Below are 15374 nucleotides of genomic sequence, written 5' to 3' on the forward strand. Positions count from 1 at the left end.
CTGAGCACAGTGGGACGGCTGCTCCTCTTCAGAGACATGTCTTTTTCTCTTCCTGTCTCTGTGAAAACATAAACAACATTCTTTATAACTGACATGATCTGACTAACAACATATTTTGGAAAAAAAAAAAAAAAAAAACATCAGTAGTTTCTGGTGATAAAACCGAGAATTTCCATCTCAGTGTCTTCCTGTATCTGCCCAAATGCTTCAGGATCATGAATATTAATCAATGAACAGATTTTTAATTCTCATCTCTGCAGTCTCTTACTTTGTCTCTGAGGGTCCAGGTTCATTACTGAAGTTTGGAGGAATAAAGTCTTTGGACCAGTCAGACTTCAGAGACAGACAGATTGATCCTGGAGACTCTGGTCTGGCCTCCTCTTCCTCATCACAGTCCATCTTGATGGACCTCTCAGACAGAGTCAGTCTGAGAGGGAAACACTTTCTGACTGACAGAAGACAAAGAAACAGGACAAACTGTTTGTTCCAAAGCTACACACCCAAAAACACACAAATCCAAACACACAGTCCATCTTCTGGACGGAGTCAGTCTAAGAGGGAAACTGACTGAAGACCAGAATCTCTGTCACACACCAACACACACAGAAAAATAAAGTCCCGGTCAGGTTTGTTGGTTTCATTATAGGTTTCATGTGTATTATCCAGCTCATCATCACATTGAGTCAAACTGTTGAGGGGGAGAACAGGAAGTACCTCACTTCACCGTGTCCCCTCATTTTGTCTCGTTGTTTTTTGGGGGAACAGAGCTTCAATCAGACTCTTCCTCCTCCACAGTGGACAGAACATGCAACTGAGAGATGGGCAACATTTCTAATACATCTATTTTAAATACAAAACACTATTTTGTAATTAGTGTTTTATGATGATTAAAAAAAATTATAAATAAAAAAAAAAATCTGCAAAGGAATTTAGTTGAAAAGTCCAAAACAAATAATAAAAATTTGCTCCACATGGTGGTTGAGTTCCCGACTAAAACAAACTAACAAAATAGCAGCAAAAAAAAAAAAAAGTAAGTGACAGTGAGAGTGAATAATGATGGAGCAGTGATCTGAGTGCTGAGCTCTGACAGATGGACAGTTAGAGATCCTCATCTCACCTCTGAGCTTTGGTCTGACTCTCATGTTCCCCACACAGAGTGGTTTTAGAGGGAGGGGCTCCCTCCTCTCTGTCCTCACACTGATTCATAGCTGAGCCTCTACCTGCTGGAAAAGTTACACAATCATCAACAAAAACAATGTCACTCTGAGCTCAACCGACAGATGGAGCAATCAGAAATATAGTTCTCTTTATTATTTCAAAATTTTCTTTACCATTTATGTACATTGGTTTATTATCATGAGTCTGAGGACAATATCATGTGATAAAGAGGAAAATGAGGAAATTAATACCACAAATAAAGGTCCAGGGGCTCCAGTCACTTAACTATTTGTTCTTTTTGTTTTTGCTACATCAACATTAAACTGACATCACTTCCCTCTTTACTGTCTTCAGTTTAGAAAACTGCACTTCCCTGTTTTTGTGGTTTCACTGTAAAAAAAAAAAAAAAAAAAAAAAAATCAGCAGAACTGAGACAATGTTTTCAGGAGACACAGACCTTGATTATTAAATGGAATAAATCGGTGTCTTCATGGATGAAGGTGATAAAGAATAAAAATTATTTCCCTGAAAAATTACTCGGTTTGTCTTTGATCTGAAACCATGTGTGAACATTTCACATTAAATCAATCACAGTATGGATAAAAACCATCAAACTGCTTTTGTTGGACAAAACTGGTCACATAAAACTGCTGCCTTTATTTCTCATTCTTTCTGTTTGTATTGGAGGAAAAAAGAACCAGTAAACTAAGTCAAACAGAGTTCAGAGGCTTCTCAGCTGGTCAACCAGGTCTGAGGAAACTTTCAACAATAAACTTGGTTACAACCAATCTGCTGCCAAAAGTAACATGAAAATCAAAGATAAAAGTGATCTTGTTCAAAACATTTATAGATTCTCACCTGTTGAACTCCCTTCAGGTCCATTTACACACAGAGATTTGTGTCCTCAGGAAATGTGTCGCTGCTTGTTCTTTCTCATCAGTCTTGTCCCGTGTTTGATGTGAGGAAAAGTCACTTCCTCAACACTGAACCAGTTTTCTTCCTCATAATAGATCAGTCATGTGATGAACTTCTACACTCTGTCCAATAGATAGAGAGAACTGAGTTCTTGGTCATCTTCAAACAGGCAGTTTGGATCAGTGATCGTTGTTTTCTTCCTTTCTAGAGAATCACACTGAAAATCTGATGGAGCTCAACTTCCCATTTAACCATTTGTTCAAATCTACATCAAGATAAATAGGCAAATACCTTTTCTTTACAATATTTAAGACTGAGGAGGAAGCAGAATAACAAGTCCAGGTGTCCATATGGACCATGTGAGGCCTGTCAGCTACACTCCAGACATTTGTTGTTGTTGTTAGTACCTGTGTTTCTGTCTCTGTCCTCTGCTGGGCTTCTGTTGTCTCACTGGATGCTGTCTGTTTATCTTTAACTCTCAGAATCTGACTCACCTGTATTGGACAGCATTTGAAAAGGAAAAGGGACACAGACACTCCATGGACATGATCGAGTGTTTAAGTGTAACACTTGTACAATGATGACAACTTTCACCCAGGTGCCAGTGATTATATTGTACAATAACCACTGTAAAACAGAATATAGAGACAGTCTTGGATGAGTATCAGCTTTCTGTGCTGCTATGCTGACCGTCTTGGGCTTTACAACTGAGCTTGCTTCCTGCTACAACAAGACTACAGCGCAGAATAATTCAATAACCAATAATGAAATCATTACTGTCCTACAGTTTACAAATAATGCAACTATGACAGTTCTGCAGTTAAACAAATAATGTACTGATAACTGTTCTACAGTTAAACAAATACATAACACATGACTGAACATGTGCAGTCTACCACAATAACTAATTCCATGTTTTCTGCTGCTTCTATAATTTCTCACTCTTATGTCTGCAACTGAGCACTGTATTTATTTGTATGACTCGTTTAAACTAAGGATATAAAACATTTGTTGCATTAAGCAGTTTACACAGCATTTGTGTACCTGATAAACTGCTCCTATTAGTTGTTTAACACAGTGATTCTCAACCGGGGGTCCGCGGACCCCTAGTGGTCTGTGGTGTGATTGCAAGAGGTCCATGAAAAGGGGTCTCTTAAAAAAGATCCTATGACATTTATTGTTAATGTTAATCCGTCACGCTGTTGATACAAACTCAACAGTATCTGCATCCCTTTCAAGTTATGAGGGCATGAGACTTAATTATAGTCTTAATGATATATGATAATTATATGATATTCATTGAGGTTTCATACTTTATGTTTTTGTTCTTGAAGAGTGCATAAAAATATGTTTTATGAAATTCATATTTATGTAAGCTACTTATTACAATATCTGGAAGCTAAAGTTCAGGAGATGCTGCATAAATGTTTTCTTACATATTTTTGGAAATGGCATACTTTATGGCATACTTTGTTACCTTATGCTTAGAAACTGCATAAGTATGATTTTTTTTTTTTTTTTTGTTCTGGAAGTTGCTATAGAAAGCTCATATTTGCCTAAAAGAGTGAATAAATGCCAAAATGCTATTTAAAATGCAGTTTCTCTCTGTTTCTATCAAATTGGGTCCTCAGGGTCGATCTAAAACATGCAGGGGGTCCAGGACCCCAGAAAGGTTGACAACCACTGGTTTAACATATCAGCTACTGAACATAGTATTTAGCTGCAACACGTATTTAACTGTTTATAGTGGCTGCTTCCTGTTTACAAACCTCTGAACTTATTATTTATTCACATGATAACGATAAAAGTACAAAGTAAGGGAACTAGCATTACCCGCTACAGCGGGCACGACATGCTGTATTAGCAGCTGAGGCTAGCAGTAGTTAGCTGCCTTATTTACGGACGTTAACTACATTGTAAACACACACCACAACTTAAGAAATAAACTTAATATAACTGTATGAGGCGCTTTTGCACTTTGCTCACCTGTAGAACAGAAACAGAGACGGTCTTGGGTGAGTTTCGGCCTTCTGTGCTGCTTCCTGCTACAACAGGACTCCAGCGGCCGTCCGCCTCATTACAAAGCCGAGACTGACACCTTCTGACGCAAATGGGTGCTGATCTACAGTTACCTCAGGTGAAGGTGAGTGTTTTATCAGGGACACAGAGCGTTTTAAACTATATTAATGAGAAAAAATAATGCTGGGGGGGGCAAGTTAATTACAAGAACTAATTAGAAATAATTCTGGACATAATCTGAACGAATAAAACGTCCAGGGTGCCGCACTGTTCTTACACACTGGATATTCCTTCACTGTCCCATCATGAGATTTGACTTTGGCTGGAAAATGTCAGGAGTTTTTCAGCAGCACTGATTTACAGGAAAACACGGAGAATGTCATTTATCACTTTCTCCAGTAATGTGTACAGTTTTCACTGTGCTGCTCCTGAATCAGTGATGCTGTTGAATGTGTGTCGTCCCGCCCGGATGAAAGTAACACAATCAAATTGTGAACTGGAATTGGTTACATTTTTGTATTTTTTTTTTTCAAACATTGGACAACTTCCTCGCTAATTCACAATTACAAATATAAAATGCACTTCAATCATTTTATTTGCTTCAAAAATGTCAAAAGTATAAGCTTTAATGTGAATCATCTTGCTTGTATATGATTACAATTTTGCAATGATTTGCACATAAACCAGGGTTAGGGTTCGGAACCAGCTTTCTTTGTGTTGTTCTCTTTATACTCTTGTCTGTCATGACAAAACAGAATCGTTGTGTTTTGATAAGCTGTTAACTCGCAGAGTGCGGCTGCATTACTTTCTTTCAGACAGTGACTTCCAACATTTACACCAGATTTTCTCCTTAACCATAAAACTGAGTTAAAAACTAAATTGCCTATAATATCATTATAAATATGACACGGGAAATGATAATCACAATGTTTAAACCGACTAATTTACTTTTAGGTCTCGGCAATAATTTAGTGGAAGTGTGACGTAGTCACCAGATTTTCTCTGGTCTGGGGAGTATTGCTTGCTGAAAGTGGTGACGTCATTTAGTGCGTTTACATTCTTCCGATTCTGAGTAAATCGCCGTGTTACATTTGTCCTGTGTTACTTTGTACCGGCTCTCCCCAACGTGTTACTGCCATGTTAGATCTGAAATAAATTAATTGACGCTTTAAAATCATCGCGGTACTGATGATAATCCCGTTAGCCGGTCTATGACGTTTTCCATTGTATGTTAGCATTAAGCTAATATTGGGTTAAAGTACTTTTAATGCTATTTTAAATATATGAGTGTTCAGTGATTTGTGGTTTTATTCTGTGGATGACAAAGTCACTCTTTCATTATATTATTCTCTCTTTCGGTCGAAAAAAGCCGAGTCCAGTCGAGGAGAGCCGAATCTTCAGAGAATCCGTGCAGACAGGGGGGTTATTTTGATGGACACACCATGAGGCCAATCACATGAGAGGACAAACTGATGTTTTCACAATAATATTCAGCTGGTAAACTGACATAGATATGAAGTTTTACAGGTGACCAAGAAGAGACGTTTTCTTTGCTCTACAACGTAACTTTGTGAAAATAACATGTCTGTGGTTGTTTTCTGATCCCTCCTTCGTTCCTTCATGTCTTCTGTTTGTGTCTCTCTCTCGGAGTGATGTTGTTACTGAAGCCGACTCTGACCCCTCACTTAGCGGGTCGGTGCGGAGAAACACTCCGTTACCTCCGACAGCTGAGCGGTATCGCTTCTCGGCCTTTTGGCTAAGATCAAGTGTAGTATCTGTTCTTATCAGTTTAATATCTGATACGTCCCCTACCCGGGGACCATATATTGAATAGATTTTTGGAACAGGGAGATGGAATAGGGGCTTGCTCCGTCCACTCCACGCATCGACCTGGTATTGCAGTATCTCCAGGAACGGTGCACTCCCTCTGTGTGTTCAATACAAGTCCTGTTCAGCTCAACATCACCTTAAACACATGATGTTGTCTTCATGTGTGTAACGCTGAGTGTACAGAGTGTTCATGTTCAGTTTATGGTTTTAGAATCAGTGATGCATTCATGTAGAAACATCAGTTTAATGTTGCTGATTTCATCATGTTATATTCTGCTGACCAGACTGAATCAATAAAGTTTTGTTTCAACACGTCATCGTTTAAATGTTGGTTGTATTTTGCATTTGTCAGCTGAATCCACAGAGTGACTGAAATGATGAAGTAAATCCAGGAAAGGAAAAACATTTGGCTCTGAATCTCAATGTAGATTTGAACAAAGAGCTCCAGCTGAAGAAAACAATGCTGTCTGTTTCCAGATGATGAAGAACTCAGTTCTCAGTTGATGCTCAGTTATCTCCATCTAGTGGACAGATGGTAGAAGTTGATTCCTGAAAAGAGGAAGTGACTTTTCCTCAGATCAAACTGTTGAAGGAGAACGAGCAGCTTCTTCCTCACTGACTCACTCAACTTCTGTCTCCTGGGTTTGGATTTGAGCCTCTTTCTCAGGAGCACACAGAGAAAAAATAAGATTTTCTATTCCAACAATATACGTGATGTCGTCGTGTATGAATGAATGTTTCACTGATGCACAACTCCACAACGAGACTGTGTGACGTCACTGGAGATCAAAGGCATTTCCTGCCTTTCATTGATCTCCCAGGCGACACAGATTCACACGTCACTCTCTCACGTTCATGCAGTTTCTGTAGTGTAGTGGTTGTCATTTTTACATCACACACTAAAAGCCTCTTCGCAGCTCCTCGTTAGTATAGTGGACAGTATCTCCGCCTGTCACGCGGAAGACCGGGGTTCGATTCCCCGACGGGGAGAGCACGTGTGTTTTTCTATAGTATGTTATTAACCAGAGTGATAGAAGTAAACAAAATGGCCGCACACCCACAGGACTCCGTTGTAGCTCATGAACCACGTGACTGCCCCGCGGTGAGATCAGGGAGTGTCGGGACTCTTCTCTCTCTGTCTGTCTGTATCATGTCAGAAACTCTGAAACACTCTGAACTTCTTTAAAACACGGTGGATTTACTGATATGAAAGTGTCCAGCGGTCCATGATGGATCATCATAGAAAGATATCAACTTTAATTCAAATACATTGTTGTGCAGCATCCAACCTCACAAACTTTAAACAATATTTAACTGTTTGGATGAAAGAGGAGGCAGAATACCTGAAATATGGCAGCTCCTCTACCACTGAGCTACATCCTCTTTGGATATTTACCTAACCACAGAGGCTCTGAGCTGCTGCAGCAGGTGAAAAGAAGAACCATCTGATGAAGCCTCCTCTCTGCTCACAAGGCTTCGGAGGTGTGGGTTTGAATCCCACCACTGCCAGTTGCCTCCATTCCTTTGGATCCTGCATACAACATCAGTTGAGTGTGACGACTGAGTTCTCAGTTTAACACATGATGTAACCTGTAACCTGTCCTCACCACAGCTGTACATCTCTTACACCCTGTAGTTGTCTCGGGGAAAGGGAAGCTTATTGTCATATAGTGATGGGATGGCTCCATACTCCAGAACATCCCTGTGAACCCAGTCATACACCTTCTCCAGATCAAATCTTGGCGTTCCACATGTCCACTATAATTCCAGTGGATAAGACAAAGCACGTCCCTGGGTGAGCTCAAACCACCATCCTTTCAGTTAACAGCCAAACGCGCTGACCAATCGCCCCACAGAGACATGATGTTGCAGCCTGCTGTTCCAACTACACACAGCAACAAGTGAACTAAACACAGCAGGTCTCTGGTGGGCTTCACAGCCTTTCAGTAAACAGCTGATCACATTGATAATTGTGTCACAGAGTGGAGCCGCCCCCTGGTGGTCATTAGATAGACTGCAGGTGGAAGTACTTTTTAACCTACTCATCCACTTTTATAGAAAGTTTATGGTCCTTAACTTACCAGATACAACAATAACACAAAGTTACAATGATCAGTCCAGGGACACTTCTGTGCGTCTTTGTGCGCATGCACTCAACCATTTGAAGCAAACATGAACAAGAGTGTGACGTATGCATCTGTGTAGCTTTGGAGATCAATGAAAGACAGGAAATGCCTTTCAATTACTATTGTAATGATGTCATCTTCACATATAACAAACTTTGGATAGTGAACAGCTTGCTGTTGCTAAAACACCATTAGCAGAGGATGGTTTCAATCCATCGACCTCTGGGTTATGGGCCCAGCACGCTTCCGCTGCGCCACTCTGCTCATAGCTAATGGAGTTGCAGCATATAAACTCGAATCCCATCACTGCGGAATCTGCGTAGGAATGCCATTCCTTCCTTTCTTCAATCACCAGGACAGCAGATATTATCAGTGATATGGGGGGTGGGGGATAAGGAAGTAGTTTGAAAGTCACAAATGTTACCTTAACTTGAGCACTGACTTGACTTTTTTGACTTGAAAGATGATTGATGTAACTTTGTTGTGATTTGGCACTATACAAATAAACCTGATTTGATTGGTGGAGTGGCAGTGGAGCATTGTTACGGTTGTAATGACACCATTTTCAAATATAACCAACCATAGATCGCGAACAGCTAGCTGTTTCTAAAAGTTTGTTAGGGTTAGGGTTAGGGATTTAACAACTTGAAATTTCCTGCATATTTTTTTCACTCTCTTTTCGGCTTTAAGCAGCAATGCCTGGTATAAAAGGCATTCATGTGGGAGACCTAGAATCCATGATGTGTTACACCAATAGACTGTAACTGCACACTAGTGGTCAATTAGAATAATGAACGTGGGTAGAAGATAATATAATACATTATTAAAAAACAAAACTCTGTCTTCTGCTCTATAAGACATTACTGGGACAAGATTCCATCGCCTTTGAAATGATTCACTTGCCTTTGAAGTGACTGCGATGTCATTGGCTCCCCATAATTCCATGTAAATACCAACTGGCAGGCACATCACAGTACATGCACAGGAGAACTACAGCGAAACACACTGACAAACACAAACATCATGCCAAAGAGGATGAAGATCCCACAAGTTCACAACAAGTGAACTAAACATAGACATCCTGTCTAGACAAAGTTGTTTTGGTCAGCTTTTGACCGCCCACACTTTTAAAAGACCAAAATAAAAAAAATAAATAAAAAAAGATGATGTTCAGTTGTGTAATGGTTCATTGGTTACAACTAACATTTTGTTGATCAGTATCATACCATGGTTGGCTGTGCAGCGTTTGGATGCTCCAATCAGTCCGAGAAGGGTTTCCACATGTATGGATTCCCCAAGAACCATGAGGGCTGGCAAAGGAGGTGTATGTGTTTGTGTGTGTGTGTGTGTGTGTGTGTGTATACAGATACAAATGCAAATAAAGATAAGTATATGCATCACAAAGGGCCTCTGATATAATATAGAAATTGTCAATTAAAACAAGGTATTGATTTAATAATTTTACTCCTGGAGATACTTTCACAGCTGCCAAAGACGTGAGAACAAACTAGCAGACAATTGGTCACCTGCCAAAATAAAAATATATATAATCACATGTGATGTCATTGGCTCCCCATAATTCCATGTAAATACCAGCTGGCAGACAGAGTCACATCACAGTACATGCACAGGAGGACGACAGTGAAGCACACTGACAAACACAAACATCATGCCAAAGAGGATGAAGATCGCACATGGAGGCCAAAATAACGGCAACACAGCAGAAGAAGGCCTGCTGAGGGAAAATGAAAGGATCAAAAAACAAGTGAGCTAGTTGTTGTGGCTGTGTTGAGCAGATGGAAATTTGGTGATTGCCCTTTTCGTAGAACATTGTTTATGATTTGATCACTGCCTGAGCAGAGGATGGTTTCCATCATCCACCTCTGGGTTTTGGGCCCAGCACTCTTCCACTGCTCCACTCTCCTTACAGGTGATGTTACCAACCTGTGATCTTGATGATGATGATTTGTTTACTTTGTGCGTTTAAACTGCAAAGTACTTTATGAACCAACATCAAAATGTTGGAAACGCCGTGCTCTCGGGTGGCGCCGGTGTGTGTTTGTGTGTATGTGAATTCATGCACGTGAGTGGCATTTGGCACTCAGGTCAGAGTGGGCCGTACAAACATAGGCATCACATTTGCAGCATCTCAGGCTTGTTTTGTTGTCTCTTTTCAGACCCAGGTAGGTTTGGAGGTCTACCAGGTCCAACTCTCCAGATGAAACTGCAGAGAAACTGGCAGTACTGATGCTGAGCTGCTTAAAGTGTCTGTCTTATAAACAGAACATCCTGCATCCAAACCCCAGCAGTGCTTCACTCTCAGTGGAGTTCCTGCTGATCACTTCCTGTATTACAGCTTTTGCTTGCAGTTTCTGGACAAAACAAAGTGGTTGCTGCTGTGTTGCACAGATGGAAATTTGGTGATTGACCACTTTTCATAGGAGACAAACTTTGGGAAGAGTCATGAAGGTCAGGAACTGATAATGGCGACATAATACCAAGGGCTCATTTGGGAGTTGAACCCAGGCCCTCTCACACCCAAAGCAAGAATCATACCCCTCGACCAACAAGCCTTTTACAACAGGATAATTTCCGGTTCGATTCCCGGTCAGGGAAAGCCTTTTTTTATTGAAAAATCCAGGTGATTGACCCCATAACGCAAAAATGTCCCATATGGTCTAGCGGTCAGGATTCCTGGTTTTCACCCAGGTGGCCTGGGTTCAACTCCCGGTATGGGAATTTACTTCACAACAATGGACCTACCACGAGCATGTCCTGTTACTTTGATGAATGTCTACCACTGATCTACATCCTCTTTGGACCTTTACCTAACCACAGAGGCAGAAAAGAGAAATCATCTGATGAAGCCTTGTCTCTGTTTTGGGTGGTGGGTGCATGTTATTCACGTTCTATAGGTGAAGGTTATTCTCAATCCCTCTCACACTAAATCAGATGGCAGAGGTTCCACTGAGAGCTGAACTCAGATCAGTGGATTCAAAGTACAAGTAGCAGTCTTTGGTCTGATCATTGTAACTTTGTGTTATTGTTGTATCTGATAAGTTAAGCGGCACTTCTAACGACCACCAGGGGGCAGTTCCACTGGTTGGAAAAAGACTTCAGACTGCATTGAAGTATACGGAGAGAACAACACCAAGTTCTGAGATGCTGCTTGTGGCCAGTATGGGGATTGAACCCATGACCTTGGCGTTATTAGCACCACGCTCTAACCAGCTGAGCTAACCGGCCTGTGCGAAATTGTTTTATTGGCTTATTTTTACAAATCAAACTTAAATAATCACATATATTTTTTTGCTACACTCTGGTGCAAAGTTTATTTAGATCATTCCAGGAGTAATCCACAGACTGCCAGATGCTCCAGCTGAGGCTTGAACTCACAACCTCAGCATCTCTCTGCAGGTTCCTGTCCACCATCCTTTCAGTTAACAGCCAAACACACTGGCTCATTGCCCCACAGAGACTTAATGACCAGCAGCTGTAGTTACACCATTTTAAACCTCAGATAGTTTCATGTTGGCTGATAAGATATTTGACTCTAGCAGTCATTGTTGGTCGATGTATGCTGGATAAGAGAAAGTAGATTAAACACAGCACGTCTCTCAGTGGGCTCCAAAAGACCACTGAGCCATCCTGACATGTGTGTCCAGCTGCCAGTCTCTGATGAGGAACTGCAAAAAATCCTCAAAAAATTGACAAAAAACACAGACTGTTATGTGTATTTCCTTCTTCAAATCTTTATTTTGGTCATTTAATATGTTTTGCTGCGTTTCAACTCCTACAGTTGTGCGCTTCTGAGAGACTCTGTGGTGTAATGGTAGCGCGTCTGACTCTGATGGTTCAACTCACGTCAGGGTCGGATCATCTGTTTGCAGAGGTGGATGATGGAAACAACAATGGTGTCAATAAGTGTCTTTCCTATTTTCCCATTAACCTACATTAAAACAAGCCACTTTACCATCAACCTCAACTGCATTTTACACATTGCACATCCATCACCAGATGAGAGCACCAGAGAGCAGGTGCCATATTCCATCCTGAACAGGAAACGTTTCAGCTGTGTGCTGTACCTGTGCTACTTTATTCTGAAAGTCCGATCTCAGTATCCTGTCTGCAGAAGTCTGATATCATAACAGTGAAAACTTAACGTTCTCCTTCTGGTACAGCTTCAACTTTGGTTGAGGAGGTGAAACCAAGCAAAGCCCAGATAGCAGATACCAGTCCCACTACCTCTCACATGCTAAGCGAGCGCTCTACCATTTGAGCTAATTCCCCTGTACTGGCATGCAAGCTAAGCTTTGGGAAAAGGCCCCTTTAACAACCTCTGAGTTCACCATCAACAGATTTCAAAGATATTTAGAAATCATTCACGATGGCCCTAAAGGCAGATATTTAGGATAATTCTAGCTGGAATAGCAGGCTGCAATCGGAAAAGTTCGTTCAGTTGTGTCATGGTTCATTGGTTACAACTAACATTTTGTAGATCAGTATCATACCATGGTTGGCTATGCAGCGTTTGGATGCTCCAATCAGTCCGAGAAGGGTTACAGCATGTATGGATTCCCCAAGAACCATGAGGGCTGGAAAAGGTGGATGGTAATGTGCCTTTGTGTGTGTGTGTGTGTGTGTGTGTGTATACAAGTACAAATGCAAGTATATGCACCATAAAGGGCCTCTGATATAATATAGAGATTGACAATTAAAAAGACGACGCGATTTAATCATTTTACTCCTGGAGATACTTTCACAGCTGCCAAAGTCGTGCGAACAAACTAGCAGACAATCGGTCACCTGCCAAGATAAAAATATATATAATCACACTGTGCACGTACAAATAAAGAGCCGTATATGCATCATAATGATGGACCAGTAAAGTTGGTGACAGATAGAATATCATGTTACTTCATCACATTTTAAATTTTCAAGTTTGGTATATTTCATTAACATTTTGTTAGAGGCAGGTGGAATGAATATCAAAAGCCTTGTCACAGTTTCCTTCCTTAATTCTTGATGCCCCATATTCAGATACTTGAACAAGGATGCAGATCAGTGGACACATCACATGCAGGGCTCGTCCGGGATTTGAACCTGGGACCTCTAGAACAATTACACATTTTAATTTCGGGTGATGGTGTCACCCAGCCCGCCATGTTCTCTGAATGGACCTGAAGTGGTACAGTTTGTCTCTCTGCTAGATGAGTCCTAACAACAGCACTCAGCTGTGTCATATTTTAAGGCTGTGCAGATTACAGAGATTCTCCAACATGCTCTGTAGCTCCCCACCTGGGAAACTTGGTCCATGAAAGCAAACAACCGTCAAGACTGAAGATCTTCCCTCTTCAGCTAGTGCAGCTTCAGTATGGCATTGTTACTATTGTAATGATGTCATCTTCAAATACGACAAACTTTGGATAGTGAACAGCTAGCTGTTGCTAAAAAGCCATTAGCAGAGGATGGTTTCGATCCATTGACCTCTGGATTATGGGCCCAGCACGCTTCCACTGGGCCACTCTGCTCATAGGATAACCGCTAAGAGAAGCACTTGTACAAAAGGAAGTCGTCTGTGTTTCATAATCGAAATGATCAGTATTGTATCCTAAGAAGAAGTTGTTGTCTTTGTCAGTCAGCACTGCCCCAACAAGTTAAGTTAAGGTAACATTTGTGACTTTCAAATTACTTCCTCAACCCTCACCCCCCATATCACTGATAATATCTGCTGTCCTGGTGATTGAAGGACTGACATTCCTCATCTTTTTTGTCCAAATTCCAACCAGGACAACCTCAAAGAGAAGCACTTATGCACAAATACTTCATCAGTGTCTCTGATTGGAGTGATCCGAGTTAGGTCTGAAGAAAACATGGCTCCAAGACTTATTGTTGTTTTTGTAAATTAACACTGAAAGGGGAAAAAGAGCAAAGAGCATCTCCTTTTCCTGTTCCATCAGTAACCATCAAAGGAGATGCTGATTCTGTGATGTCACAAAGGTTCTAATGACATCACAGAGATCAAAGACTCCTCCCACTTTTTTGTCATGACCTCCACAGTAGAGTGCTACTGTGTTAAAGAAGCTCAAAAGGCAATCATGGTCCTGCCAGATACCTTTGAGTTCTGCAGACAGAAGCAACAACAAAACTGGAACTATTTGGACTGAACCTGGTTTGTCTGTATTACTTCCAAGGTAGGTTTGGAGGTCTACCAGGTCCAATTCTCTCCAGATGTCCCCAAACACACACTTCCCCTCCAGGTTTGTCATCTCCAGTATAATTCCCTCAAAAAGAGTTGGAAGCTGTGCTTCCTCACAACAAGAAGGTGCTGTTTCCTTTGAGGAGGAAACTATCTAGGCTGGAAAATGTTGAGTAATGCTGGCGCTGGTGTGTGTGGTTTTTGTGGCCGAGCGGTTAAGGCAATGGACTTGAACTCCATTGGGGTTTCCCCGCGCAGGTTCAAATCCTGCCAACAGAGGTCTGTTGTTGTCACAACATGTGCTTCTTTCATGCTTCTTCTTTTTGCTGCCACAGTCCTGGTCATATTGGATGAACTGTTGGAGTTACTGCCTTCACTGTCAGAGGGCAGAGGGCTGGACGATGAAGGCACGCTGGCTGGACACCAGTGTGGATGTGCTGGGGGCATGAAGGACCTCCAGCACTGTGGGATCATCTTCCTCCATGTCATCCTCCACATCATGCTCCTCAATGAGGAAGTGAATCAGGGTGCACATCCTGCAGCACCTGACCGGTCTGCTGGAGCAGATACTGCACCCCTGTGAGCTCTCCAGAAACAATATGCATAAAGTGATTCATTTCCAAAAGTTAATAAAACTAACAACAGATTTTAAAACTTACAGACAATCGGTCACCTGCCAAGATCAAAATATATATAATCACGCTGTGAACGTGCAAGTAAAGATCAGTATATGTATCACAATCATGGACTTAAAGCTTTGCAAGAACAAATGAATGGTACCACTTTGGGTCCGTTTGGAGAACATGGGGGGGCTGGGTGATGTCATCACCAGAAATGAAAATGTGTACTAGCATGCATACAGGGGAATTAGCTCAAATGGTAGAGCGCTCGCTTAGCATGTGACAGGTAGTGGGATCGATGCCCACATTCTCCACAAGACTTTAGCTCTTTGTTGGAGATACAGCATACAGGGTGGACTTTGGAGGCTTTTGGTAAACAGAAGCAAGACTGTTCTTGTGTACGGAGCTCTGACTGTTGCACTTCCATAGCCATATCTGAGGCTCTAACTCAGACAGCTACAGTTATTCCTTTCTACATAAATGGTTTTCTTTGGGATTGTCCTGCTC

At 41.4% G+C, this 15374-nt stretch overlaps 1 long non-coding RNA gene and 5 other non-coding genes across 6 annotated transcripts; 4 read left to right on the forward strand and 2 right to left on the reverse strand.

The window, feature by feature from the left end:
* On the reverse strand, window positions 1-2116 carry LOC115059166 (uncharacterized). The gene is made up of 4 exons (XR_003842171.1): window positions 2017-2116; window positions 1118-1548; window positions 269-449; window positions 1-58 (listed from the first exon to the last, which is right to left on the reverse strand). It is a non-coding gene; the product is annotated as an uncharacterized LOC115059166 (long non-coding RNA).
* Window positions 2117-5828: 3712 nt separating this feature from the next.
* LOC115059350 (U2 spliceosomal RNA) lies at window positions 5829-6019 on the forward strand. Its single transcript, XR_003842207.1, has one exon. It is a non-coding gene; the product is annotated as a U2 spliceosomal RNA (small nuclear RNA).
* Window positions 6020-6840: 821 nt separating this feature from the next.
* Window positions 6841-6912, forward strand: trnad-guc (transfer RNA aspartic acid (anticodon GUC)). Its single transcript has one exon. It is a non-coding gene; the product is annotated as a tRNA-Asp (tRNA).
* Window positions 6913-10715: 3803 nt separating this feature from the next.
* On the forward strand, window positions 10716-10787 carry trnae-uuc (transfer RNA glutamic acid (anticodon UUC)). Its single transcript has one exon. It is a non-coding gene; the product is annotated as a tRNA-Glu (tRNA).
* Window positions 10788-11220: 433 nt separating this feature from the next.
* On the reverse strand, window positions 11221-11294 carry trnai-aau (transfer RNA isoleucine (anticodon AAU)). The gene has a single exon. It is a non-coding gene; the product is annotated as a tRNA-Ile (tRNA).
* Window positions 11295-14444: 3150 nt separating this feature from the next.
* Window positions 14445-14526, forward strand: trnas-uga (transfer RNA serine (anticodon UGA)). The gene has a single exon. It is a non-coding gene; the product is annotated as a tRNA-Ser (tRNA).
* The last annotated feature ends 848 nt before the right edge of the window (window positions 14527-15374 follow it).

This window comes from Echeneis naucrates, chromosome 18, assembly GCF_900963305.1.
Source record: "Echeneis naucrates chromosome 18, fEcheNa1.1, whole genome shotgun sequence".
Classification (NCBI taxonomy): Eukaryota; Metazoa; Chordata; class Actinopteri; order Carangiformes; family Echeneidae; genus Echeneis; species Echeneis naucrates.